Source organism: Bos mutus, chromosome 27, assembly GCF_027580195.1.
Source record: "Bos mutus isolate GX-2022 chromosome 27, NWIPB_WYAK_1.1, whole genome shotgun sequence".
Taxonomy (NCBI): Eukaryota; Metazoa; Chordata; class Mammalia; order Artiodactyla; family Bovidae; genus Bos; species Bos mutus.
In genome coordinates, this window is record NC_091643.1 from 5,627,109 (window position 1) to 5,654,983 (window position 27,875).

Consider the following 27,875-nt stretch of genomic DNA (forward strand, 5'->3'; position numbering starts at 1 on the left):
ACACTCATAGATTTAATTTTACTAATTTTTACCATCATCTGTTCTTATTTTATTGTTAACTGCTTTGAATTTCTGATTTATTTTTATGGGTATCATTGTTTACTTATCCCTTTGAGCATACCAAGCAATTTGATTGGCATTAATTTATATTCTGATTTATGGATGGTCTCTCTTAGCTATAGTTTTATTTGTTTATTTTGCAGGCTCATCATGTGTTGAAGGTCGTTGTCTCTCTCTCTGTACTTATTTCTCCCTGCTTAGTCATTTTGAAGTTCCATCCACCTGCCTCCCACTTGACCACCCTGCGGCTCTGATCCAGAATCATGTCTCCTTCTGGAGGTTCTTGGGTCTTGTCCCTCAGTGATGATGGGGGTGGCTTGGCTCAGCATCTTGTTGCCAGGTGACGTGAGTGTTCACCTGCTTCTCTAGGCATGAGGCTCATACAGTTGACAGCATCTATTCCTACTGCTGTTAAGAGTGCATGACCCCATGCCAACCTGTTCTTCATCAGGGGCCAGATTCCCACAATTCTCTGCCTGTACGCAGAGACCCATAGGCCCTCAGATGTGCTGTGCAGTATTGAATGTTTCCATTTGCTCCTTGGAGTTGGTTATCTCAGTTTCAAATGTCATAATTTTAAATACTCTTTTAAAATATTTTATTTATTGTTGTCATATGTTTGGAACCAAAAAGTCCTCAAAATATAAGGAGAGCAAACTAATTTTAGAAACTAAAATCCTTCTAAAATAGTTTGGGGTTATTTCACACTTATTTTGAGCAGCAGATCTTTAACCTTTCTTGTTTGTCTTTTTGTGGTGATGAAAGGCTTGACTAGTCTTATATCTACTTATTCATTTTTATCTTTGCATTTGAACTTCACTTGCCTACAAAATGTAATGTTGTGGAACAGTTTGAACCTGTAATTTAAGCTCAAGAATCATTAAATGTTATAATTCTAGTTTCAAGGAAATTGTTGCTGGTTTCATCAAGAAAAAAAATTGTGAGGTTTCTTCTGTAAATTTAAGTTAGTCCTCAGCTCACTCTTAGAGCCACTACTATTTGCACTGTTTTTGTTTCAGATTGTGTAACAGAAAATTTAAATATTCAGTTTATAGCCCACAAAACAACTTAGTAATGAGGATTAAATGAGGAAATGAATGTTAAAACACTTTGTAAGTCTTAAAGCCCTATGCAAATGTGAGTTAATTATTATCAGTTTCATGCAAATTATTCTGTTTGGATTTATGCATAAAAGCTGTTTCAATAGATTTTGCTCTGTGGAACAAAAGTTCTGTTTCCAAGTCACAGAAAAGTATATGAATTATTCTAGCTTGCATTTTAATACTATCATTAAAGCTTAATTGACAGTTGCTAATATCTTATTAAGCATTGAGTTAAGTAGTCATCATAAGCTCAAGACTGTGGGTACATGTCGTCCCCAAATTAATAGTCTTTAGATGGGAAAAGCTGGATATATCAGCAATTTTTGCAATAATGTAACTGAGCAGGACCCTATGAGGCCTTTTGGGGACAGAGCCTCCCCCAAACCCCCCGCCCCATATCCTCTGCCTGCCTCTTGTTTGTAGAAAAGTTGCTCTTCTCCCAGGCCTCCACTGAGTCACAGAAACATAGCTCAACAATTAATAATTGAAAGGATGTGAACATGTAGTAACAAAAAATAGCACTTGGACCAAGGGAACTGGTAACAATTTAAACTATAGATCAGCCATATAGCAGTTAACAGAATCGTTAGTTCCTCCCTGAAGGACATGGATTACAGTGTCTGATGCACATTCCTGAGTTGTGTTGCAGATACTAAACCCCCACTAAATGGAAGAAGTTAACCACTTGATTATCATGACATAGCCCCCAGGCCTACTGAGCCTGAAGTTCATGATGGTGACCCCTGTGACACTGCCCTGTTACCTTATCATCAGCCAATCAGAGAATTGTGCACAAGCTGGTCACATACACTGTGACTCTCCTCCCTCCCCCGACCTTTTAAAACCCTTTTCCTGAACCCCATCGGGGAGTTTGGGTCTTTTGAGCCTGAGCCAGCTGCCTGTACTCTTTCCTTAGCCCTTGCAATGAACTTTTCTCTGCTCCAAACTCTGACGGTTTGGTTTATTTAGCCTCACTGTGTGTGGGTCACAGGAATGTGTATTCAACAATCACTATAAAATCAAAATATGGTGGAACTATGAGGGAGCTTGGAGGGTGAGCATCGATCAGCTAGAATTACTTTTACTTTAAACAGGCCAATCCAACAGTGGTCATTCTCATCAAAATTTAAGATGCTGAATTAAATCCAAAGAAATTGTGACCTTGATCTTAGCGCTGTGGGTTTTCAGACTGAGTGTAACTCGGGTAAAGCTTTGTAGAACCTTACTGAACACTGTTGCTCTTGGAGTCAATAGACGGGCACCACCTTGACCATTGAACCTGTCATATAATGAACTGCTCTGGCACTGTCGTTCAGCTCAAGTTCAATATGCCTGATACACAGTGAGGCCAGGCAGACTGAAACGTCAGAGTCTGCAGCAGAGAAAGGTTTATGGCAGGACCAAGCAAGAAGAACAGGTGGTTCATGCTCAAAAGGCCCGAACTCCCTGATGCTTTAGGGGCAAGTTTTTTTAAAGGTAAAATTTGGAGTGAGGGTTGCAGGGTGTGTGACTCTCTTCTGATTGGTTGGTGGTGAGGAAACAGGAATCTCACGCTCAGCCTGAACAGGAAACAGGAATCTCAGGTCTTCCACCTGGGTGGGAGTTTCTGTAAAACAACTCACAGATATGAATATGTGCATTCCTTGAAGAGGAGCCAGGACCCTGCCCCATGGCTGCCCTATTGTTTCTTGACTGTCTTTCCTGTGTTTCTGTTTCATCTCATGTGTGTTTCATCACATCCCCGTCCTAATTGATAACTGCTTGAATCTGCCCTTGGGAACTCAGGGAACCTGCGCAAACAAGAAAGTGAAAACAGAGCCTGGGGTGGGGTGGGCACAAGTTTCAACATTTCTTCAGTAAAAGCTTTTGGAAGGGATCTCTGATAGACCAAGCTAATCTGCTCTCATTGCAGCAAAATTATGAGGCCTGATTAAGATTTACCTTTTTTTCTGTTGGACTTCAAGATGGACACGGTTTATCTAAGATACTCTGGTATTTTTGAATTGTTGCATGATCTCAGTCACATTTTAAAGCTTTGTACTAAGTTTTAACACAACCTTCAAATTTCTATGTGTTATCCTGGGACCAAATTTGCAGACTTTCTTTAAACGTTTTAATAATGCTCTTTTTTAGGCCTTAGGCTTATGACATTTTGGATGTCTTTTACCAATGAAAGGAATAATACAGTTTTCAGTGACTTGCCTTGATATTTAAATTTTACGTTCTTATACACTCTATTGCCTGTGACAAGATGGCAACTTTGAAGGCTAGTTCAGAACTCAAATTCTGTTAAATTGTATGTGTCCAATACTACTCAGTTATTAGCAAAAATTGGGAGTGGATGGGAAGCAGTAGTCTAGAGAATTCAAAGAGCAAATTAGGTTTTTAAAAATTATGGTAAAATATACATAACACAAAATTTACCATTTTAACCATTTCAGTTCAGTCAGAAGTTCAGCCTCTCAGTCATGTCTGACTCTTTGTGACCCCATGGACTACAGCACGCCAAGCCTCCCTGTCCATCACCAGGTTCCGGAACTTACTCAAACTCATGTCCATTGAGTCAGTGATGCCATCCAACCATCTTATCCTCTGTCATCTCCTTCTCCTCCTTCCTTCAATCTTTCCCAGCATCAGGGTCTTTTCCAATGAGTCAGATCTTCGCATCAGGTGGCCCCCTTATACTTGTTCAATTCAGAGGCATTAAATATTCTTATAATGATGTACAACCAATAGCAGTATGCATTTCTAGGAGTTTCTTTAATGTCCCCAGTAGAACTCTGTATCCATTAAAAAGTAACTCCCATTCCCCTCTCTCCCAACCCCTGGCTTCGCATATGTCAAAGCCCTAAACCCCAGTGTGATGCCACCTGGAAGGGGGCCTTTGGGAGGTGATTGTCATAAGGGTGGAGGCTTCAATAGAGGAATTAGTGCCCTTATTAGTAGAGAAGAGAGCTGCTGCTAAGTCACTTCAGTCGTATCTGATTCTGTGCGACCCCATAGATGGCAGCCCACCAGGCTCCCCCGTCCCTGGGATTCTCCAGGCAAGAACACTGGAGTGGGTTGCCATTTCCTTCTCCAATGCATGAAAGTGAGAAGTGAAAGTGAAGTCGCTCAGTCGTGTCCGACTCTTAGCGACCCCATGGACTGCAGCCCACCAGGCTCCTCCGTCCATGGGATTCTCCAGGCAAGAGCACTGGAGTGGGGTGCCATCGCCTTCTCCAGAGAAGTGAGAGATGGTCTCTTTCCACCATGTGAACACACAGCCGTCTGCAAACCAGGAAGCGTGTTCTCGTCAGAACCTGACCACACAGGCACTTTCATCTTGGCCTTCTCAACGTCCAGAACCATGAGAAATATGTTTCTGTTGTTCAAATCATGTAGTCTATGGCATTTTGTTAAAGTAGCTCAAAATGACTAAGATACACATATAACTAGAATTACACAATATTCATTCTTTCATATCTGGTTTATTTCACTTAGCATAATGTTTTCAAAGTTCATCCATTTGTCACCTGTATAAGAATTTCACTCATTCATTTTCAAGGATTAATAACATTCTGTTGTGTGTCTATACCACATTTTCTTGGTTCATTCACTTGTTGGTAGATGCTTGAATTGTTCCCACAATTTGGCTTTTATGAACATGCTGAACATTGTCATACGTATCTGAATTTCTGCTTTTAATTCTTTTGAGGCTATAACTGGAAGTGGCATTGGTGGCTTATATGGTAATTCCATGTTTAACTTTTTCAGAAATTGCCAAACTGTATTCCATATGGCTGCACTGTTTTACATCTCCACCAGCTATGTGGGGAGTTCTATTTCCCCACATCCCTGCTAATATGTTACTTTCCTGGTAGATGTGAAGTGATATCTCATTGTGATTTTATTTCCCTGATGACTAACAATGTTGAGCACATTTTCATGTGCTTTTTGGCACATGGTATATCCTCTTTGGAGAAATAGTAGTTATTTATTTTTTAGTTCTGAAAGAAGTCCTGATTGTCAGATATGTTTCTGTTTTATTGATAATTGTTTTGAGAATATCAGCTTAGCATCACTTCTTGGTGCAATTGATATATCCCCAAATAATAGCATACAATATTACTTTTTGATTCTGGCACTGTATCTTTAACATGGTAGAGAAAGTTGCCATTTAAATAATTCTATAGGTAGACATAAAATCACCTACTAATTTATCTGTTATAAATGTGCAGTTTTACATGTTAATTTTGCTCTAAATGGAATATGCCTCTGATAAAACAAGATTGCCTTTTCTGATACAATAGCAACAACAACAAATATCAAGAGTCTTTGAAAATGGGATCGCTGTTGCAGGCACTAATGAGAGCTTCAGAAAACTGTAAGATTTGGTCTCTGACTCATGGCGTTAAAAATCTTGATATGGTCCTGAAACGGAGCAGGACTCAATGGGGCTCCTGGGCACAAAAACCTTTCTTGATTACAGGAAACAGGCTTCATTCAGCCTCCATGAACTTCCTTGAGTTCCAAGGGGCAGATTCAAACAGCTGTTAATCAGGGAAGGGAGGGGATGCAGAGACAAGAAACATTAGTGCAGCCTTGGGGCAGAGTTCTGGTGCTCTCTCAAGGGGTACACAGAGCAATATCTTTGAGCTCTTCTGCAGAACTAAGCCCCCACCAAATGGAAGATGTTAACTACTTGATGAGACACTCTTCATTTCATAGAAGGTCACAGTTCCCCATCATCACCTCACTCCAGGCAATCTCTGGATTGAAGGCGTGAGGGCCCTGCACACACCCATTCCGTATCAGCAACCCTACCCTTGACTATAAAACTCCTCACAACTCCCCCTGGGTTGGGATGGGACACACCGTTTTGAGGGCCCTGCTTATTTAACTTGTATGCAGAGTACATTTATGCGAAAGCCAAGCTGAATGAGTCACAAACTGGAATCCAGATTGCTGGGAGAAATATCAGCAACTTCAGATATGCAGGTGATAGCACTTTAATAGTAGAAAGTTAAGAGGAACTGGTGATTTCAGCCATGAAATTAAAAGACGCTTACTCCTTGGAAGGAAAATTATGACCAACCTAGATAACGTATTGAAAAGCAGAGACATTACTTTGCCAACAAAGGTCCATCTAGTCAAGGCTATGGTTTTTCCAGTAGTCATGTATGGATGTGAGAGTTGGACTGTGAAGAAAGCTGAGCACTGAAGAATGAACGCTTTTGAACTGTGGTGTTAGAGAGGACTCTTGAGAGTCCCTCGGACTGCAAGGAGATCCAACCAGTCCATTCTAAAGGAGATTAGTCCTGGGTGTTCTTTGGAAGGAATGATGATAAAGCTGAAACTCTATACTTTGGCCACCTCATGCGAAGAGTTGACTCATTGGAAAAGACCCTGATGCTGGGAGGGATTGGGGGCAGGAGGAGAAGGGGACGACAGAGGATGAGATGGCTGGATGGCATCACTGACTCTATGGACATGAGTTTGAGTGAACTCTGGGAGTTGGTGATGGACAGGGAGGCCTGGCGTGCTGTGATTCATGGGGTCGCAGAGAGTCGGACACAACTTAGTGACTGAACTGAACTGAACTGAACTGAAAGAGCCTCTTGATTAGGGGAAAAAGGGAGAGTGAAAAATCTGGCTTAAAACTCAACATAAAAAAACTAAGATCATGGCATCCAGCTCCATCACTTCATGGCAAATAGAAGTGGAAAAGGTGGAAACAGCACAGATTTTATTTTCTTGGGCTCCAAAATCACTGAGATGGTAACTGCAGCTATGAAACTGAAAGATGCTTGCTCCTTGGAAGAAAAGCTATGACAAACCTAGACAGTATATTAAAAAGCAGAGATATCGCTTTGCCGACAAAGATCCATGTAGTCAAAGCTATGATTTTTCCAGTAGTCATGTATGACTGTGAGAGTTGGACCATAAAGAAGGCTGAGCGCTGAAGAACTGATGCTTTCAAATTGTGCCAGAGAAGACTCTTGAGAGTCCCTTGGACAGCAAGGAGACCCAGCCAGTCAGTCCTAAAGGAAATCAACCCTCAATATTCATTGGAAGGACTGATGCCGAAGCTGAAGCTCCAATAATTTGGCGACCTGATGTGAAGAACTGACTCATTGGAAAAGACCCTGATGCTGTGAAAGATTGAAGGCAGGAGGAGAAGGAGATGACAGAGGATGAGATGGTTGGATGGCATCACTGACGCGATGGACATGAGTTTGAGCAAACTCTGGGGGACAGTGAAGGACAGGGAAGCCTGGTGTGCTGCAGTCCATGGGGTCGAGGAGAGTAGGACACGACTGAGCGACTCAACAACAACAAGCCTGCAGTGGTCCCTTTGGCGTCAAAGCAATGAAGCTGTTCTTTCCTTCTTCACCCAAAACTCTGTCTCTGAGATTTAATTCGGTGTCAGGGTACAGAGGCTGGATTTGGCTTCACATCCTATGATCAGAGACGGAAAGGACGTCAGGAGCTAATATGTCTTGAGCCTGCAGGACATCTGGCCCCCTGAGGTCTCTTTGGTATCTAGGAGATGTGACTCACAGAGACAGTTGGTGAATATGGAGTGTGATCTGAGACTAAGCAAGATTGCTTAAATCTAAAGCTGACAGCAGTGTTTGGTTTGCTGGCAGAATATAGCCTCTCGGTATCTTTGACCTATATGCAGCTGTGAAAGATAATATGAGCCACTTCTAGACAATACTGTACCGTGCATTTAAAACTTTGTTAAGAGGGTAGATCTCCTGTTAAATGTTATTACCACAAAAGTCAAAAAAAGGGACACGAGAAAATATTTGGAGGTGATGAATCTATTCTCTTGATTGTGCTGGTGGTTTCACACAGGTGTGTGGGCATATTTCCAAACTCATCAAATTGTATAACATATACATGAGGCTGTAAGGGACTGAGGGTAGGAGGAGAAGGTGGTGACAGAGGAGGAGATGGTTGGATAGCTTTACTAATTCAATGGCCAGAAGTTTGAGCAAACTCCTGTAGACACCGAAGGACAGGGAAGCCTGGCATGCTGCAGTCCATGGGGTTGCAGAGTTGGACACCACTCAGTGACTAAACAATGCTGTATGTGCAGTTTTTGTATCAATTATACCTCAGTAGAACTGTGAAGAAGGCTGAGCACCGAAGAATTGATGCTTTTGAACTGTGGTGTTGGAGAAGACTCTTGAGAGTCCCTTGGACTGCAAGGAGATCCAACCAGTCCATTTTGAAGGAGATCAGTCCTGGGTGTTCTTTGGAAGGAATCATGCTAAAGCTGAAACTCCAATACTTTGGCCACCTCATGGGAAGAGTTGACTCATTGGAAAAGAGTCTGATGCTGGGAGGGATTGGGGGCAGGAGGAGAAGGGGACGACAGAGGATGAGATGGCTGGATGGCATCACTGACTCAGTGGACGTGAGTCTGAGTGAACTCCGGGAGTTGGTGATGGACAGGGAGGCCTGGTGTGCTGCAATTCATGGGGTCGAAAAGAGTCGGACACAACTGAGTGACTGAACTGAACTGAAGGCTGTTTAAAAAAAAAGATTTGATCCAAAATGCAAAAGTCAAGGTATTTCACAAAGAAGCGCGCATGTTTTGGGATTCTTCTTGAAAAGTCAGATCAGGGCATACTTTCATTTCTGCGCTCTTTGGATCTGTGTTGCCTAGTAGGGTGACCACTAACCAGGTATGGATATTTTACATTCATATTTATTTAATCAGTTTTATTAACGTATAACTGATTTACAATATTGTGTTAGTTTCAGGTGTACAACATAGCAATTTAACGTTTTTATAGATTATACTCCATTTAAAGTTATTACACAATATTGGCTATATTTCCTGTGCTGTACAATATTCCCTTGCGGCTATTTATTTTATAGTTCATACCTCTTAATCCCATAACCTATTTTTCCCTTCTCCCACCCCACTGATAACCACTAGTTTATTCTCTTCATCCGTGAGTCTGTTTCTGTTTTGTTATTTTCATTGATTTTGTTTTATTTTTTAGATTCCACATGTAAGTGATAACATACAGTATTTGTCTTTTTCTATATGACTTACTTCACTAAGTATGATGCCTTCCAGTTCTACCCATGTTGTTGCAAATGGCAAAATTTCCTTTCTTTAATGCCTGAGTATATTCCATTGTATATATGTACCACATCTTCTTTTTAAAAAAAATTGTTTATTTTAATTGGAAGATAATTACTTTACAATATTATGATGGTTTTGCCATACGTCAACAAGAATCGGCCATAGGTATACATGTGTCCCCTCCCCATCGCCACCATCCTGAACCCCCTCCCAGCTCCCTCCCAACCCCATCCCTCCGGGTTCTCACCCAGCACCAGCTTTGGGTGCCCTGTTTCATGCATCAAACTCCCGCCGGTTGTCTGTTTTACTTATGGTAATGTATAGGTGTCCGTGCTAATCTCTCAAATTATCCCACGGTCTCCTTCTCCCGCTGAGTCCAAAAGCCTGTTCTTTACGTCTGTGTATAGCCTTCTTTATCCATTCCTCTGTTGATGGACACTTGAGTTGCGTCCATGCTTGGCAGTTGTAAACAGTGCTGCAATGAACATTGGGTACATGTGTTTTTTTGAATTATGTTTCTTTCCGCCCCCGCCGGATACATGCCCAGGGGTGGGATTGCTGGATCATATGGCGGTTCTCTTTGTCGTTTTCTAAGGAGCGTCCAGTGTTCTCTAAAGTAGTTTACATCCCCCGCTGGTGGGGCTTCTGGCCCAACTGACCCAACTCAGGTAGGTAATAGGAAAGCTGGTTTCATCCTTAGGTTCCAACCATGCCTTCTGATTCTACTTTGCCAGCATAAAGCTCACACTTTGACATCTAACCAACTCCTGTATCTATTTCTTAATTGTTTTAGCATTTTCAGAGGAAAGAGAGGCGATTGGTGCTTTTACCCATTTCCACAGCAGTTCCAGCCTGCCTGTAACACTTATCCCCTTGGAGCCGGCCCGTCTTGCACCACCAAACCGATGACCGGGACAAACGACAAGTGTCCAAAGAGGTACAGATGATAAGTCACTTCCAGCTAGAGCTATTAGAACTTCACGGAAGAGGTAATATTTGAGTTAATCTTGGAGAAACGATTCACTTACACTGGAAGAAAAGTGATTCAGAAGTGAGTGAACTGGCAGTTCGAGAGGGGCCTGATGGGAGCAATGGGAAGTCTGGGGAAGCTCAGGAACTTTCAGCCCCAAGGAGCATTCAGCTCTGACACTGGAAAGTTTTTGTTGGAAGTAGTGGAAGTTAGGGCAGGCAAAGTGGGTGGGAGCTACATTTACAGGTGCTGGCATTTGAATGAGGAAAGACACAGTTTCGAAAGGGCAACAGACTGACTAATGAAGTTGGAACTATTTCTTGAAATCTATAACTAGGAAGCAATTTAAAAGCAATTATTTCTGAAATCTTGGCCTTGTTTGTTTTCTCTGGTTGCTCTCTGAAGTGAGGTGCCTGCCCACGCCCCGATCCCTGCCCCACCAGTGGACTTACAGTTCTTTCAGAAGAACTTTTCATCTGATGCCTATCCAACGGCTTTCACACCCAGGAAAGCCAACTTCCTGTTGTCTCCAACAGAGGCTTGAGAAGAGGTGAAAATAAAACATTCATCACACTGTGAAAACAAACACGGATACTATCAGATTCGGCCACTCGTTGTAGTTCTGAGTCATGGTCACGCCAAGAAAACGAATTGAAAGGATCAGATAATAAGATCCTATTAGGGGATTAAACATTTCAGCATTTCACAAGCTAGGCAGAGTCTTCATTTCCTTAGCACGCCATCAACTTGCTTATTTTCTACAAACCTTGTATAACAACGTATTCATTTTTAAAGTCTCTTTCGTGTTAAATCATTGATATGCTAAGTTAGAGTTGGCTCAGATCAGTTTACTTAAGGATCCCAAGTACTTTTTGATACAAAAGGATGAGACTCGTGTTAAAAGATAATTGTCAGAGAAAGGTAAAATCCTGACTCTTCCACAGATATAAAAATGAACTTATGTTAAAGATTTTATTTTATTTGTATATAAGAGAACCAGGGATATCTTATAGTCCGATCCAAAGAAAAAGTTAAAAGCACAAATTGATATGGAGTCAAGGAACTGAATGCAAATGAATGTAAATCTGTTTTTCTACAAGAGGGAGGGAAGTCAATAGGAACTCTACTTGGAGACAGAGTTTGCATGGAGTGTCTACTAAGGTACCAAGAGCTACAAATAGACAAAGCAAGAACAAGTCAGCATCGGACGACCCCAAAGGGTGTGCGCCACGTAACCATGTAGTTTTCCATTGAAACGCACGTTTTATTCTATACTCCCTATTCCTTTCTTCAGAATCAGAATTTTGGAAACTTTTGTGGAGAAGGAGTCCCCAACTGAGTGCCTGACATAGAGAAAGTCAGGGAAGTCCCTCAAATAAATTATGAAGGTAGAAAGATACTGGGACCAGTGGGAATGGTGGTTCTGGATGGTGCAGTGCTTGGTTCTGGGCAGGCCCCCCAGGAGCGCTGGGGATTCTCCGCTTGTCTCCAGAGGCGCTGGGTACCCTTCTCTCCTCTGGGGTCACATCACGGTCCCCTACGCTCTGGTTTCCAGTGGGACCGCCAGCAGGATGCTGAAGGGTGAATCTGGAATGCCCCGCCCCAGCTCCCTCCCTGTGGGTGGGATCCGTTGCCAAGCTCCTCCCCCAGACTCCTCCTCCGGTCCCCAGGTCCGGTCCCCAGGTCCTCTCCCCGCCCCCGCCCTGCAGACCGAGGGTGGGTGCTCCCCCGCCTATAGCTCTGGAGTATTGGGCTTCTTCTTAGAATGTCCCTGCTTCGTGACCATCCTTTCAAAGTAGTCTCTTTTAAACATAATCATTTGTTTTAAAATATTTTGGGGACTTTGGAAAATAGGCTGAGTAAACGAAAGGTCATACTGGAGACCTGATGTGACAGATTCCTAGCTGTTTCTAAAGCAGCTTGCTTCCTCAGGCGCATTCACTCAGTACCAAGAGGGCGCAGCTAGAGTCCCAGCACCTCCCAAAGGTGGTGGGGCACCTGGATTAACCCTTCAGTTGTGAGTAAGCATTCTCCAGAGTTCTGGAAACATTCTCCAGAGGGGTCTTGATGGGAAACACATCTCTGGAAAAGAGAGACCACCCCCTCCCCCCCCCCCTTTTTTTTGGTTTAATAGGCAAGATGAGTGAGGACTTGAGCTATTTTGATGATGTTATATTATCTGCAATTAACCACAACACTTCTATAGGTTGTAATATGTGTATGTGAAGATTAATTTATACCCTGAGGCTTGATGCTGAAGTTGAAGCTCCAATTTTCTGGCCACCCGATGTGAAGACCAACTAATTGGAAAAGACCCTGATGCTGGGAAAGGTTGAGGGCAGGAGGAGAGGTGGGCGGCAGAGGATGAGATGATTAGATAGCATCACTGACTCAATGGACATGAGTTTGAGCAAACTCCAGGAGATAATGAAGGATAGGGAAGCCTGGCATGCTGAAGTTCTTGGGGTTGCAAACAGTCAGACATGATTTAGCAATTGAGCAACAAAAACAAAGGTGAAATGAATATTTGAGGCTAGTTGATATTTGTTTTAATTTTTATTTTATACTGGAGCATAGTTGATTAACAGTGTTGTGTTAGTTTCAGGTGTATAGCAGAGTGATTCAGTTATACATATACATGGATCCTTTCTCAGATACTTTTCCTGTTTAGGTTATTACGGAGTATCGAGTAGAGCTCCCTGTGCTACACAGTAGGACCTTGTTGAGTATCTGTTTTATATACAGTAGTGTGTGTATGTCAATCCCAATCTCCCAATCTATTCCTCCCTCTCCATTCTTCCCCAGTTGTAACCATAAATTACAACCCCAGTTGCAACCTCTTGTTCTTCCCTGGTGGCTCAGAGGTTAAAGCGTCTGCCTCCAATGCGGGAGACCCAGGTTCGATCCCAGGGTTGGGAAGATCCCCTGGAGAAGGAAATGGTAACCCACTCCAGTATTCTTGCCTGGAGAATCCCATGGACGGAGAAGCCTGGTAGGCTACAATCCATGGGGTTGCAAAGAGTCGGACATGACTGAGCGACTTCACTTGCTTGCTTGCAGCCTCTACGTCTGTGAACCTGTTTCTGTTTTGTAAATAAGTTCATTTCTATCTTTTTTTTTTAAAGATTCTGCATATAAATAATCTCATATACTTGCCTTTCTCTGTCTGATTTATTTCACTTCGTATGAACATCTCCAGGTCCAACCGTGTTGCTGCCAAGGGCGTTATTTCTTTCTTTTCATGGCTGAGTGATATTCCACTGTATATACGTACCACGTCTTCTTTCTTCATTCATCTGTTAATGGAAATTTAGGTTCCCATATCCTATTCATAAACATATTGCAATGAACACTGGGGTGCATGCATTCTTTCAAACCATGTTTTTCTCTGGCTACATGCCCAGGAGTGGGGTTGCTGTATCATATGGTAACCCTGTTTTTAGTTTCTTAAGGAACCTCCATCCTGTTCTCCACAGTGGTTGTACCAATTTACATTCCCACCAACAGTGCAGGAGGGTTCCCTTTTCTCTACATCTTCTCCAGCATTTATTGTTTGTAGATTTTTTTGATGATGGCCATTCTGACTGGTGTGAGGTGATACCTCATTGTACTTCTGATCTTCATGCATGTTCTGTCGCTTCATTCATGTCCATCTCTTTGTGATCCCATGGAATGTAGCCTGCCAGACTCCTTTGTCCATGGGATTCTCCAGGCAAGAGTACTGGAGTGGGTTGCTATACCTTCCTCCAGGAGATCTTCCAGACCCAGGGATTGAACTTGCGTCTCTTACATCTTCTGTACTGGCAGGTGAGCTGTTTACCACTAGAGCCACCTGGGAAGCCCAATGGGAGTCATTAGTGTTTGAATATTTTGAAATCCAAACTTCAGAATAAGCAATAGCTATTTGAGTCTGCACCACTGGGCTCATTATTTAGCCCTGTTAATGGATGTTAGAAATGCTTTTTGATTAATAAAGATTTTTTAAACTATGAGGTTGGCAAAAATGGTTGTATAGGTACCTTGTCATTGTATGAATGAGTGAAAATCCAGTGAGTCTCAGCACTTAACTTCAGAATAGTTTCCAAGATAAAACATTTAGCTACACCCCACTTTCTACCTTCCCTCGCATCAAATATGGAGAATTCAGTCTCCTGTAACTTTAGAAGATTAGCTGATTCTACTGTAAATATGACTGCATTTACTTCAGAGTGAAGCTTTCACTCAAAATGCTTACTGGAATGAAAAAAGGACCAGGAAAGGGGGAATTTGACTGCGCTTACAGTGATCGCGGCGCACCGGTCAGGACAGCAGGCTGCGCCGCAGGAACAGACAGCAGCTGGAGCCTCAGGAGCCTGAGGAAACAAAGGCTTGCTTCTTCCTCGTACTTTACCAGCAAAGTGCTGGACAGTAGTTGAGGGAAACTGGCTTAGGACAGTTTGAATCGAGTGGAACACTAGAAGAATTCTTGACTGCCAAGTGAGGAAGAGGAACACGCTTCGGGGTATTGCCCCTCACATCTTCTGTGGCTTAAACGCTTGTCTGAGATGATGGGTTGGTGGAACACAATCCAGCAGATGCCTCCGAATATTCTAGACTTTCTTTTTTCTATTTTCCTTCCTCCCTCCCTTCCTCCTTCCCTCCCTCTCCCTCGTTTCTTTCTTTCTCTCGTACTGTTTACACTTCATAAATATTTCAACATCTAGTGACTCTTCTATGGGACTCCATAGCACCAAGACAGTACAATTCTTCGTCTCAGCTACACAAGCAGGTGGCATCTTTGAAATGATACCCTTGACTCTTAATGATTCTGAAGGTCTATTTGGAAGTTCCTCCCTTTGGTCCCCAAAGTCATGGAGTATTCAGAGAAACATCTAAAGGAGAGTTCATTTCCAGCAGACTATTGTTTGTTGCATTTGCTGCCAATTAAACTCTAGCCTAGAGCTAAGCGTATGATTTGGGAATGAAACTTTTTTTGGCAATACAATACACAAAAAGCAATTATGGTGTTTTTCCTATAACCAGTTCAGTGAGAGAGGAAATAGAATTGTTACTTAGTAATTATCACACTCTGCCCAACTCCCTTCGTAACTTAATAGGCATAAGATTCTTTTAAACCTCAAGTTACTCAATGATTTAGCTAATCTGTAACCTAGGTAAACCACCTTAGGTTTTTGCTAGCTAAACCAACTGGTTAAAATGATGAAGTTAAACTATAACACATCTAGTTAGATCTTTTCTCAGAAGTGTTTCAATTCCATATTGAGTTTTCTGAATGTAAAATAATCATATTTAGATTTCCAAATAGCCGGCCTTACCTGTATCATGACTGAGTATAAAGTCTTGTGGATTATAGCAATCTATTGGCAAAGAGGACTAGAGACCTCTTGTATACCTTGGTTTGAATTTTAAAAGAAAGATGCCTAAGAAATGAAAATGATATAATTTCTACCACATATATGTTAACAACAATCCATTAAATTTTTTTCTTCTAGAATCTCAAAAGCATAAATTTGCCTGTTGAAAAATTGAGTTGCCACCCAAAATATGGATGATACAATATTTTCTGCTGTATTTTCACAAATGAAAGGAGCAACTTTGTGACCATACCATAAAAGTATATATACTTGCTGTCTTTATTCAGATTTTTTTCAACGCTTATTTGTATTTATTTTTTATATAATCATTTTTTAACTGGAGTATAGTTGATTCACAATGGTGTGTTGATTTCTGCTGTATAGTAAAGTGGTTTAGTTATATATTATATATTTAGTTTTATATATTATGCCTTTAGTTTTCCATGTAGTCTATCGTAGCACACTAAATACAGTTCCCAGCACTGTACAGTAGGATCTTATTGTTTATCCATTCTGTATATAAAAGCTTACGGCTGCTAATTCCAACCTCCCGCTCCAGTCCTCCCCCCTCCCTCCCCGGTAACCACCAAGCCCACCTCTGTATCTGTGAGTCTGTTTCTGCTTCACAGACAGGTTCATTCATGTCATAGATTCCATACATGAGTGACATCCCGTGGTATCTGCCTTTCTCTGTCTGACTTACTTCACTAAGTGTGATCATCTCTAGCTCCATCCATGTTGCTCCAAATGGATTATTTCACTCTTTCGTATGGCTGAGTGGCATCCTATTGTATATACGGATCACATCTTTATCCATTTGTTCGCTCGCTGGACATTTAGGCTTCTTCCGTGCTTTGGCTACAGTAAACAGTGCTGCTGTGAACATAAGGGTGCGTGTATCTTTTTGGATTCGAGTTTTATCTGAATACATGCCCTGGAGTGGGTAATCACTTCTTGGCCTTTTGGCTAAGATCATGTATTTTTGTGATTAAGATGACTCCATTAAAAATACATTCAATTTTCTTTCTTCTCTGACCTGAAGTAAACAGAAATCCTGTATACCAGAATGGAGAGCTCTGGGTGTGTGGGAAGAGAAAGACGACAGGTTGTAAGGAGTTAGGTCAAACTAGGGACCCTGTTCGGAGAAGGCAATGGCACCCCACTCCAGTACTCTTGCCTGGAAAATCCCATGGACGGAGGAGCCTGGTGGGCTGCAGTCCATGGGGTCGCTAAGAGTCCGGCACGACTGAGCAACTTCACTTTCACTTTTCACTTTCATGCATTGGAGAAGGAAATGGCAACCCACTCCAGTGTTCTTGCCTGGAGAATCCCAGGGACGGGGGAGCCTGGTGGGCTGCCGTCTATGGGGTCGCACAGAATCGGACACGACTGAAGCGACTTAGCAGCAGCAGCAGCAGCAGCAGGGACCCTGTTAGCTTATCAGTGAGCAAGCCAGCCAGTCAAGCCTGACCAAGACTACAGACTCTGTACAGTCGGCCAAGTTTGTCTGCAGCTTCCATTCATTATTTCCCTGGGTTTTCTTCGGGGTGCCATGCTCCTGTTATTTTTATAATAAAGCACATCTATCCCTTGTTTCATTCTGTATTTCCAAGATGGCAATTATTCAAAGAGTTCTGTTTATGTTGTTAGAAAGTTGACATGCTACATTTTATGATGGCATCATGACTCAAACCAGTGAAAACACTCTTGACCCTACCAGGGTCTTAATGGGTTAGACTCATTGACATGGACCTTCATGCGACCATAAGTGTGAAACTCTAACGTTGTGCCTGGCGTATCAGGGAATGGCCAATGCTCTTAGTTAAAAAAAATTAAAATAATTAGATCTAGTAAGATAGCGCCCTTTTGTTTCTGTTTATATATTAATAATATAGAGGTGGCTGCCTAGACAAAGAAAGAAAAGGTTGTTTATTGCCATCTCTAGAGCCACCTCTAGAGAAAATCTGGTTTCACATAATATTCATGATTTAGGGCACTCGGAGAGTGCACGTAACTGTCTTGTTTATCAAAGCTGCTTATGAAGAATGCAGATTCTGGGGCTCTCAGGGCAGCCTGACCCAGGAATCTGCATTTCAGCGTGATTCTCATGGATTCTAAAGTTGAAGACTCTCTACTGCTTACTGACCTGAGGCCTTTTCTTCAGTGGTTAAACTTGGACCCGTGAACTAAGTTACCTTAATAGAGGATACAATCATGTGAAAAAGATGAGGGACAGAATAATTTTCAGAAAGATGGTTGTGTGGTTTTACTAATCTCTTTTAATTGCTCCTAAAATTTCTTCAGAACTAATCTCTAACAATTACAGTTTACATTTCTTTGAAAGTACCTTCTGCTTTTCTGAGGTTTTTGCAGATTTCTACAAGGAGGACAGCTACAATGAACAGGTCAAGAACAGTGAGGGTTTGCACCATGAGATCCAACCAGTCCATTCTGAAGGAGATCAGCCCTGGGATTTCTTTGGAAGTAATGATGCTGAAGCTGAAACTCCAGTACTTTGGCCACCTCATTGGAAGAGTTGACTCATTGGAAAAGAGTCTGATGTTGGGAGGGATTGGGGGCAGGAGGAGAAGGGGACAACAGAGGATGAGATGGCTGGATGACATCACTGACTCGATGGACGTGAGTCTCAGTGAACTCCGGGGGTTGGTGATGGACAGGGAGGCCTGGCGTGCTGCGATTCATGGGGTTGCAAAGAGTCGGACACGACTGAGCAACTGATCTGATCTGATCTTTTCTACATTTCCTGGTCTCTTAAATACACCATTAAAACAAATATAAGCAAATAATTTAGTCTTTATTATAATAGATACCTACATAAAATACATAGGTATTTTTAAAAGTCATTTTAGTCTAGGTCTTGTGTGCGTGCTTAGTTGCTCACTTGTGTCCGACTCTTGCGACCCCACAAACTAGCCCACCAGACTCCTCTGTCCATGGCATTGTCCAGGCAAGAATACCGGAGTGGGTTGTCATTTCTTTCTCCAGGAGATCTTCCCAGCCCAGGAATCGAACCTGGGTCTCCTGCATTACAGGCAGACGCTTTACTGACTGAGCTATGAGTTTCGGCCTTGGTTGTGCCATAAATTGGACTTGGGTCAGGCCGGTCGTTATTCAAAACGAAGACTGAATTTGACCTTATTTTCAAATGGCGGGTGCTTGAATTGACATCCTCAGTGGCCACTAAACTTGTGATAATGTTCAGGAAATCTTCCCCGAGAATACCGCACCGTGGCGTATCAACTGTTTTAAGCTAAAGCCGTCTGAGACAAGGGCAGAAGGAGAAAGGCCACGCTGCCCTTCTCCCTCCCCCGTATCTTTTCTGTGACCTTGAAACAGGTCATAAAAGCCTCCTGTGCGAAGGGCCCTCCTTATACCTGGAGGGAAGGAGCGTCCTCATCTCTGAAGACAAAGGCGGCCGAGAAGCAGCCGACAAACAGGCCCCGAGAAGCTCCACTGGTTCAGTGAACTTTCTGCTTGTTGTTCTTGTTGAGTCGCTGCGTCGTGTCCGACTGCACGCGACCTCGTGGGCGCAGCCAGGCCGGCCTGTGTCCCCTGTCTCCAGCGTTTGCTCAAGTTCACGTCCAGGTGCTCTTTCCTCACATTCCTCATACTCCCAACCTATCAAATTCCTCCAAGACAGCCCACTCTCCATCAGACATAATAGACATACTCTGGGTTAGCCATTTCTGTAGGCCTTCTTTCCTTATGAAAGTTCCCAGTGTCAAGTAAGTGAAAGTGAAAGTGTTAGTCGCTCATTTGTGTCCGACTCTTTGTAATCCCCTGGACTGTCGCCCTCCAGGCTCCTCTGTCCGTGGAATTCTCCAGGTGAGAGTACTGGAGTGGGTTGCCATGCCCTCCTCCAGGGGATCTTCCACACCCAAGGATAGAACCTGGGTCTTCTGCATGGCAGGCAGATTCTTTACCATCTGAGCCACCAGGGAAGCCCCATGTCAAGAAAAACTTAAATAAATATGTATGCTTATCTTCTATTAATCATTGTCCATTTAATTTTCAGACCCAACCAGGGACCCATAGGAAGACTTTTTCCTCTCCAGCACATGAATAAGTGGAAAACCTAGTGAGTAGGGCCCCAGGGTCCACTCCCGCCTTAACAGAAGCAAGCTTTTCATTTTTTATGTTTTCAAATTTTCACTTTTATGTTTGCTGTGTTGTGGGTCTGCAAAAAGTGCATTTGGAACAAGTATTAATAACCCAGTGTGCCTTATGAGGTCCAGGGGTCCGATTCCATTCTGGATTCAACTTTGGACAAATTCTTCTTCTAGGGTTTCTTAAATGCTTAAAAGGATTAAGGAGTCTGCCTTGAGCTAATAGCATGGATTTCTCATTTCATTTCTCTAGTTTCATTCTTCTGTTTCAGGGTTGTGCAATGCCCATTGGGGCAGAGGGTGGAATTTCATTTTGTGTGACAATCTTAGTAGGGAAAGAGGATTTCTATTTTATCAGTTGGGTTTCCCAGGTGGTGCTAGTGGTAAAGAATCCAGCTGCCAATGCAGGAGACAGAAGAGATGCTGGTTCGATCCCTAGTTCCGGAAGGTGTCCTGGAGGAGGCACACCAACCCACTCCCATATTTTTGACTGGAGGATCCCATGGACAGAGGAGCCTGGTGGGCTACAGTCTGGGGTCACACAGAGTTGGATACGTTTTATAAGTCACTCTGGTGGCAGCATTTATCCAATGAGAAAGGCAGACATACCCGCTTACAAAGCCAGGGAAATTACCTGCTCTGTGCGTTTGTATTCTTGGCCATCCCCTGCCCATCCCCTCAAGTGGATTCTCTGGCCTCACTATGGGACAGTGACGAAGGGCAGATGAGAGAGCTAGGCACTCTGGTTCACAGCCACGCAGTTGGAATCCCTTTGGAATCTCCATGTTTTCCTCGGAATTTGTTCAGAGTAGAGAAAAGGGTGCACATAAATAGAATAGACCGTATCAGTAGTTGGAGAAGGCTCCTAAGAGTCCCTTGGACGGCAAGGAGATTAAACCAGTCAATCCTAAAGGAAATCAGTGCTGAATATTCATTGGAAGGACTGATGCTGAAGCTGAAACTCCAATACTTTGGCACCTGATGTGACGAGATGACTCATTAGAAGAGACCCTGATGCTGAAAAAGATTGAAGGCAGGAGGAGAAGGGGATGACAGAGGATGAGATGGTTGGATGGCATCACTGACTCAATGGACATGAGTTTGAGCAAGCTCTGGGGGATGGTGAAGGACAGGGAAGCCTGGTGTGCGGCAGTCCATGGGATCGCAAAGAGTTGGACACGACTGAGCGACTGAACAGCAACAACAAAGTAGCCCCGGTGCTTCTGGCTTCATAGTTATTTTTCATTCTTTGGCTACAGCACTGAACAGTCTCGTCTAGTGGGAATCCACAGACTGCAATCTTAATGAAGGCAGAGGGTTATCTCTCACGGGGGAAGCCAGAAAGTGTTCACTATTCTTTCTACCTGGGGTGAAGGTGAAGAGAGGGCATGTGACCCAGGCTTGGACAATCTAATGTTTCCTCATGACTCTGTTGAATGACACAAAGATAATGGCATCGATAATTCAATTAAAGTCACTGATTCAATATTCACATGGGCATAGCGCCATCTAGGGGCGGGAAGTTGCATTGTCTTACAGGGAGGTGGAATCCTGGTTGCTGGAAGCTATCTTGCTTCCTTTCCATTTTGCAGTCCTGGTCTTCCAAGTTTGTGTTGATTCTGTCACATCTTCACGGCCTTCCAGTAAATTATCTTTTGATTCAGACAACCAGAGTCAATTTCCATTGCTCGTGTTCAAGAACCCTAGCTCATACTGAAAGGCTAAAACCAAACCCAAACCAATCCTGTTACGGAAAAACATAATGTTTATATTAACTTTTTATCATACAAAAATTAATATACAAGTATGGGACTATTTTGATGTAGTATCTTTTATATCTTAATAGTAGCAATAGTTACTTTAAAATTTTTATTGTATATTTATATGCTCTGGAGCATAGTTGATTAACAATATGGTGTTAGTTTCAGGTGTATATAGCAAGGTGATTCAATTATACATACATATGTATCTATTCCTCTTAAAATTCTTTTCCCATTTAGGTTATTACAGAATACCTAGCAGAGTTCCCTGTGCTATACAGTAGGTCCTTGTTGGTTATCTATTTTATGTATCGTAATCCATCTATGTCAATCCCAGCCTACCAATCTATCCTGCTCCCTACCCTTCCCCCCATAAGCATAAACTTGTTCTCTAAGTCTGTGAGTCTATTTCTGTTTTGTAAATAAGTTCATTTGTATCATTTTTTTAGAGTCCACATATAAGTGATATCATATGATATTTGTCTTTCTCTGGATTACTTACTTCACTTAGTATGATCATCTTCAGGTCCATCTCTGTGGCTGCAAATGACATTATTTCATTCATTTTAATGACTGACTAATATTACATTATATTTTTGTACCACATCTTCTTTATCCATTCATCTACCAGTGGACATTTAGATTGCTTCCATGTCTTGGCTCTTGCAAACAGTGCTGAGATGAACATTGGGGTGCATGTATTTTTTTGAACCATGTTTTTCTCCAAATATAATATCTTTTATATCTTAATAGCAGTGACAGTTAATTTTGTGTATCAATTTACTGTACTCAAATACTTGGTCAAATATTATTCTACATGTTTCTATAAGATTTTAAAGGATAAAATTAATATTTAAGTCAGTAGACTTTGACTAAAGCAGATTACTTCCCACAATGTGAGTAAGTTGAAGGCCATTCCGTCAGTTGAAAACCTTAAGGAACAGAATAACCCTCCCTGGTAAAGAGGAAATTCTGCCAGCTGATGGTCTTTGGACTCCAATTGCCATTCTTCCCTGGGTCTCCAGCCTGCCAGCTCACCCTGCAGAGTTTGAACTTGCCAGCTTCAACAATCACATGAACCAATTTCTTAAATCTTTCTCTCTAATATCTTATGGGTTCTGTTTCTCTGGAGAACCCCGGCTAGTACAATTCTCAAACACACTATCCTGTGACTGGTGCAGATCTCTGCTCTGTGTGCTAAACAGCTGCATAAAACCTGCATGCATGCTAAGTCACTTAGTTGCATTTGACTCTGTGCAACCCCATGGACTGTGGCCCACCAGGCTGCTCTGTCCATGGGCTTCTCCAGGCAAGAACACTGGAGTGGGTCATCATGCCCTCCCCCAGGGGATCTTCCTGACCCAGGGATCGAACCCACGTCTTTTACGTCTCCTGTGTTGGCAGGTGGGTTCTTTAGCACTAGCACCACCAGGGAGCCCTGCGTAATACCTACTGTGGTGCAATTATGCACCTCCACCCGTTTGTTGGATTTAGGCAAAGATTCTTTTGGGAAAAGCAGGTCCTAATGCAACAGAGAGCAGACCCATTTCCTGCCTAATACCACTTCCCTGAGGGTTTAAAATCTGTTCAGTGCCTGGTCAGGGAGTGTTGATGTAAATGGAGCCCCCAGTGGCGTCTCCTGGATTACCTCTTTCAAGCCCACCAGGTGCATGCTGAACTTGTGGAAAGCAACCTCGCAAGCCAAGGCTGTCGCTCTGGGCAGGTGGTTGCCTGGTGGTAAGAGGTTCACCACGGTTCCATATTAGAAGAGATTAAGCCAGTCCAGGCAGACTTCCCAGGTGACTCAGCAGTAAAAAAATTTGCCTGCCAATGCAGGAGATGTAGGAGACTAGAGTTCGATTCCTGGATTTGGAAGATCCCCTGGAGGAAGAAATGGTAACCCACTCCAGTATTCTTGCCTGGAAAATTTCATGCACAGAGGAAACTGGCAGGTTGCAGGTTACATCCATGGGGGTCACAAAGAGTCGGACACAACTGTGCATGTGCGTGCACGCGCGCGCGCGCACACATATACACACACACACACACACACACACACACACACATGAAGCCAGTCCAAGCAACTCCTATAGAGTCAGTGACTCTTCCTGGCTAGTATTAGAAATAGACTAGAGAGAAGACACAAAAGGATCAGGACTTGAGTCAGGAAAAATGGAGTACTTCCCTGCTTCAAACCTGTGTGCTGCTTTAGGAATTGAAAATTTTAAGAGGGAGACAGAGACAAGGGCAAGAACTGACAGCAGCATGGATGCAGCTAGAGACTACTATACTGAGTAAGGCAAGTCAGAAAGAGGAGGACGAAACCCACGTCATATCGCTTATGTGTGGAATCTAGACTGTGACCCAAATGAACCTATCGATGAAACAGAAACAGACTCAGGGACAGAGAACAGACTGGTGGCTGCTAAGGGGGAGGGGTAGGGGAGGAACAGAGTGGGAGGCGGGAGTCAGCACAGGTTAGCTTTCATGTATAGACTAGACGGGCCTGCTGGATAGCACAGGGCACTATATTCAGCATCCTACGGGAAACGATGGTGGGAAAGAATTTTTTAAAAAAGAATGAATATATATATATATATATAACTGTACAGTGGTAATAAACAACACTGTAAAGAAACTACACTTTAATTAAAAACAAAGAGCGAGAAAGGCTAGAGAGGCATGATGGTGAATTTGGAGGGGTGGTGTCCGGCGAAGGCGGGAAGAAGAGGGGCTCGTGCAGAGGACACCGGAGACCATCCTTAGGGACCCCGCGTGCGAGGACCTGGCCGCGCTTCCGCACAGGGTGGAGGCCCCCAGCCAGTGTCATCTGATTTCTTCCTGCCTGATCTAGTTACCTAGGTTTGTTGTGAGGCTCACACAAACGAGGTGTTGCGCGTGATGGTGCCAGAGAAACCGGAGACAGTGACGCAAATGCCCCTTAATGCGAGGCCCCTGGGTGCGCGGGAGCAAAAGGGTGAAACCCAGTCTGCACATCACTGCTCTGCTCCACCAGCCTGCCCCTGTCGCTGCCCCCCGCCCCCCATTTCCAGGGCGAAAAAGGACTGAGGAGAAGGAAGGCAAGCAAACTCACCGCGCCCTCCTAGGCTGCGACGACAGCTCTGCCTCTAGCGGTTCCGAGTGATCCTTGTGTAGCGGGTCCGCTCACATCCCCGAGCCCGCACTGTAGACTAGAGGTACCACTCACATCGACCAGCAGAAGGGGCTTGCTGCCCGCAGCCGGAGGGGCGGCAGACTCGGTCCTCGGCTCCTGGGGGCTCGGCCCTCCCCACCGCCCTCCCCAACTCACCCCGTCAGCCCCTTCCCCTGAGGCCATTGCCCAGCGCTGGGGCAGGACAGCTCTGTGGGGCCTGCCCTGGACTGCACACTGGGCTGGCCAAGGCTCCGATGTGCTTGCATCTTAGCCTAACTCCTCCCTCCGTCCCCTCACCCTCCTTCCTCTCCCCTCCCTTCGCAAGTACTGGTCCTGCACGGACACTCTCCACAAACTCCGTCTCAGCACCTGCTTCCAGAGAACCCAGTCTGTAACACGATCTTTAATCCTGGGTGTTTCCTTGCTTCCACAGAATTTCTCACTAGGGTCCGTGGGGGTGTGCCTGTCCAAAGAGGGCCGGGCACCTAATAGATGCTCAATAAATACCTGTTCTGTGGATGTGCAAATTATCGATCCAGGAATTGTCAGCTTGCTGACAATTCCTGGATCGATAATTTCTTAATGGAAATGAAACATAAAAACATGTTAAAACAAACATATCTTATAGATTATAGCATGTTTTTTAGAAATAAGGAATAGTTAGTTTACAATGTGGTGTTAATTTCTGTTGTACAACAGAATGACTCAGTTATACATATATACATACATTCTTTTTAAAAATATTCTTTATAGTTTATCACAAAATATTCTGTGCTCTATACAGGCTCTTGTCTACCCATTCTTTATATAAGAGATTATATATGCTAACCCAATCTCCCACTCCAGCCTCCCCCACCTCCCTTCTCCCTTGTCACCACCGGTCTGTTCTCTATGTCTGTGGGTCTCTTTCTGTTTCATAGTTAGGTTCATTCGTGTCTTATTTTAGATACCATAAATGCAGCATCATATGTTAACTGTCTTTCTGTCTGACTTCTTTCATTTAGTGTGATAATCTCTAAATTGCATCCATGTTGCTGCAAAAAACATGATTTTGTTCTTGTTATGGCCGAGTAATCCCACTGTGTATGTGTACCACATCTTCTTTGTCCATTCGTCTGTCGATGGGTATTTAGGTTGCCTCCATTTCTTGGCTATCGTGAATAGTGCTAAATAGCAATGGATTTTAGAGTTAAAACATAATTCAAAAAATTTTGGCCCAAGGAGGAAGTTGCTTTAATATCCAGATTAAATCCTAGGGGAAGTATTTGCTTCTTTTGTGTTGTCAGGACACTAATGATTAACTGGAGACGTTCTGATCTTGGGTCTCCTGACTCACGAGGGACACTGTAAAGCCGTCTTCACAATCTGTTGCCGCTGTCTTTGCCAGCAGACCTCCTGCCTTCCTGGCTCTACCTGCCTCACCCTGGCCATGTCGAACCCCCGCAGCTCCCACACCCCCGCTGGAGCAGTCCTGTGTTTTGGGTGTGCCCTAGATCCACACCCTTGTTTCTGTTCTGCTTCTTCTGTGGTGAGTCTTTACTGGTGTCAAGGGTCCCTACCTTCTCCACTTTGTCCATTTGGTTTGAGTGAAGCTCCCTTTACATTTGGCTCCAGGAGTAGACTTGTGATCTAGGCATGGCCAATCAGAGTGTCATATCCTCTTGACCATAGTACCACAGGATTGAATGATTCCACTGGACACAATGAATCCCAACTTCAAGGCTTTTGCAGACCTATCAGTTCAGTTCAGTTCACTTCAGTCGCTCAGTCGTGTCTGACTCTTTGCGACCTCATGAATTGCAGCACACCAGGCCTCCCTGTCCATCACCAACTCCTGGAGTTCACTCAGACTCACGTCCATCGAGTCAGTGATGCCATCCAGCCATCTCATCCTCTGTCAGCCCCTTCTCCTCCTGCCCCCAATCCCTCCCAGCCTCAGACTCTTTTCCAATGAGTCAACTCTTCCCATGAGGTGGCCAAAGTACTGGAGTTTCAGCTTTAGCATCATTCCTTCCAAAGAAATCCCAGGGCTGATCTCCTTCAGAATGGACTGGTTGGATCTCCTTGCAGTCCAAGGGACTCTCAAGAGTCTTCTCCAACACCACAGTTCAAAGGCATCAGGAGGGCAGAAACGTTTTTATTGAGATTATTGATAAGCTAAGATGTAAGCCTATATCTATGGCCAGTCATCTTGCACCATGAAGGGGAAGCTTGCCTAGGCTTTGGGCTTGCACAGGGAAGTAGAGCTGAGATGATGACGAGAGGCTAGTCTGCAATACTATCGGAAGTCTCTATATCCCAGAAGGATTTGAGGTAGACCAGAAGATCCAAATCTGACTTCTGCAAGCAACACTTGAGCTTTTCATGCATATTGTGGGAAAACAACTGCTTCTCATTAGGTTAGTCTAAAATACAAACCATTTAGTCTTTTGAAAATTTTAATGAGTTACTTTCTTGGGTGAAACATTTATTTGCAGTTGAGCAAATATTTTAGAGGCATGTACAAATCTGTCAAACTTGCTGTGAAGCTTCACTCAGAACTTCGCTATTAACAGTTTCTTAATAAGCAGCCTTTTAATCCTCCCAGTTTTATAGACAGAACCTTTCTCACCTCAAAGGATGAAGAGAAACAGTAAACCCTCTGTAAACACTGGGAGGAAATTGGTAGGAGGTTCTCTGGCCTTGATGAGGTTGAAAAAAATACACGAAAGGAGAACAATAAGGAGTAGTAACTGTAAGCTAAAAATTGAAAATTGTAGCATGTACACAGTTTTCTTTTGGTGGGAACATTACACAATCATACCACTTAACAAGAATAGTTGAGACTAGTAATAAATTAATTTTATTATTAAGAAGAACCAGGAATAATTTTATCTTTTAATTTTATGTCAAGTAGGCAGATCTATGGGGCTTCCCTGGTAGCTCAGCTGGTAAAGAATCTGCCCTCAATGCAGGAGACCCTGGTTCATTTCCTGGGTTGGGAACATCCCGTGGAGAAGGGGTAGGCTACTCACTCCAGTATTCTTGGGCTTCCCTGGTGGCTCAGACAGTAAAAATCCTCCTGCAATGTGGGAGACCTAGGTTCAATCCCTGGGTTGGGGAGATCCCCTGGAGGAGGGTGTGGCAACCCACTCCAGTATTCTTGCCTGGAGAATCCCCATGGACAGAGGAGCCTGGCGGGCTACAGTCCATGGGGCCACAAAGAGTTGGACACAACTGAGCGACTAAGCACAGAACAACACAGGTAGATCTATAGAC

The 27,875-nt window shown here is 43.5% G+C and overlaps 1 long non-coding RNA gene across 1 annotated transcript in view; it reads left to right on the forward strand.

Annotated features, from left to right (window-relative positions):
• LOC138985924 (uncharacterized) overlaps positions 1-21,945 on the forward strand; it is an 87,650-nt gene extending 65,705 nt beyond the window's left edge. The window contains exons 3-4 of the long non-coding RNA XR_011462852.1: positions 10,046-10,189; positions 17,950-21,945. This is a non-coding gene — a long non-coding RNA (uncharacterized lncRNA). The remainder of the gene's footprint in view (positions 1-10,045; positions 10,190-17,949) is intronic.
• Positions 21,946-27,875: the final 5,930 nt, after the last annotated feature.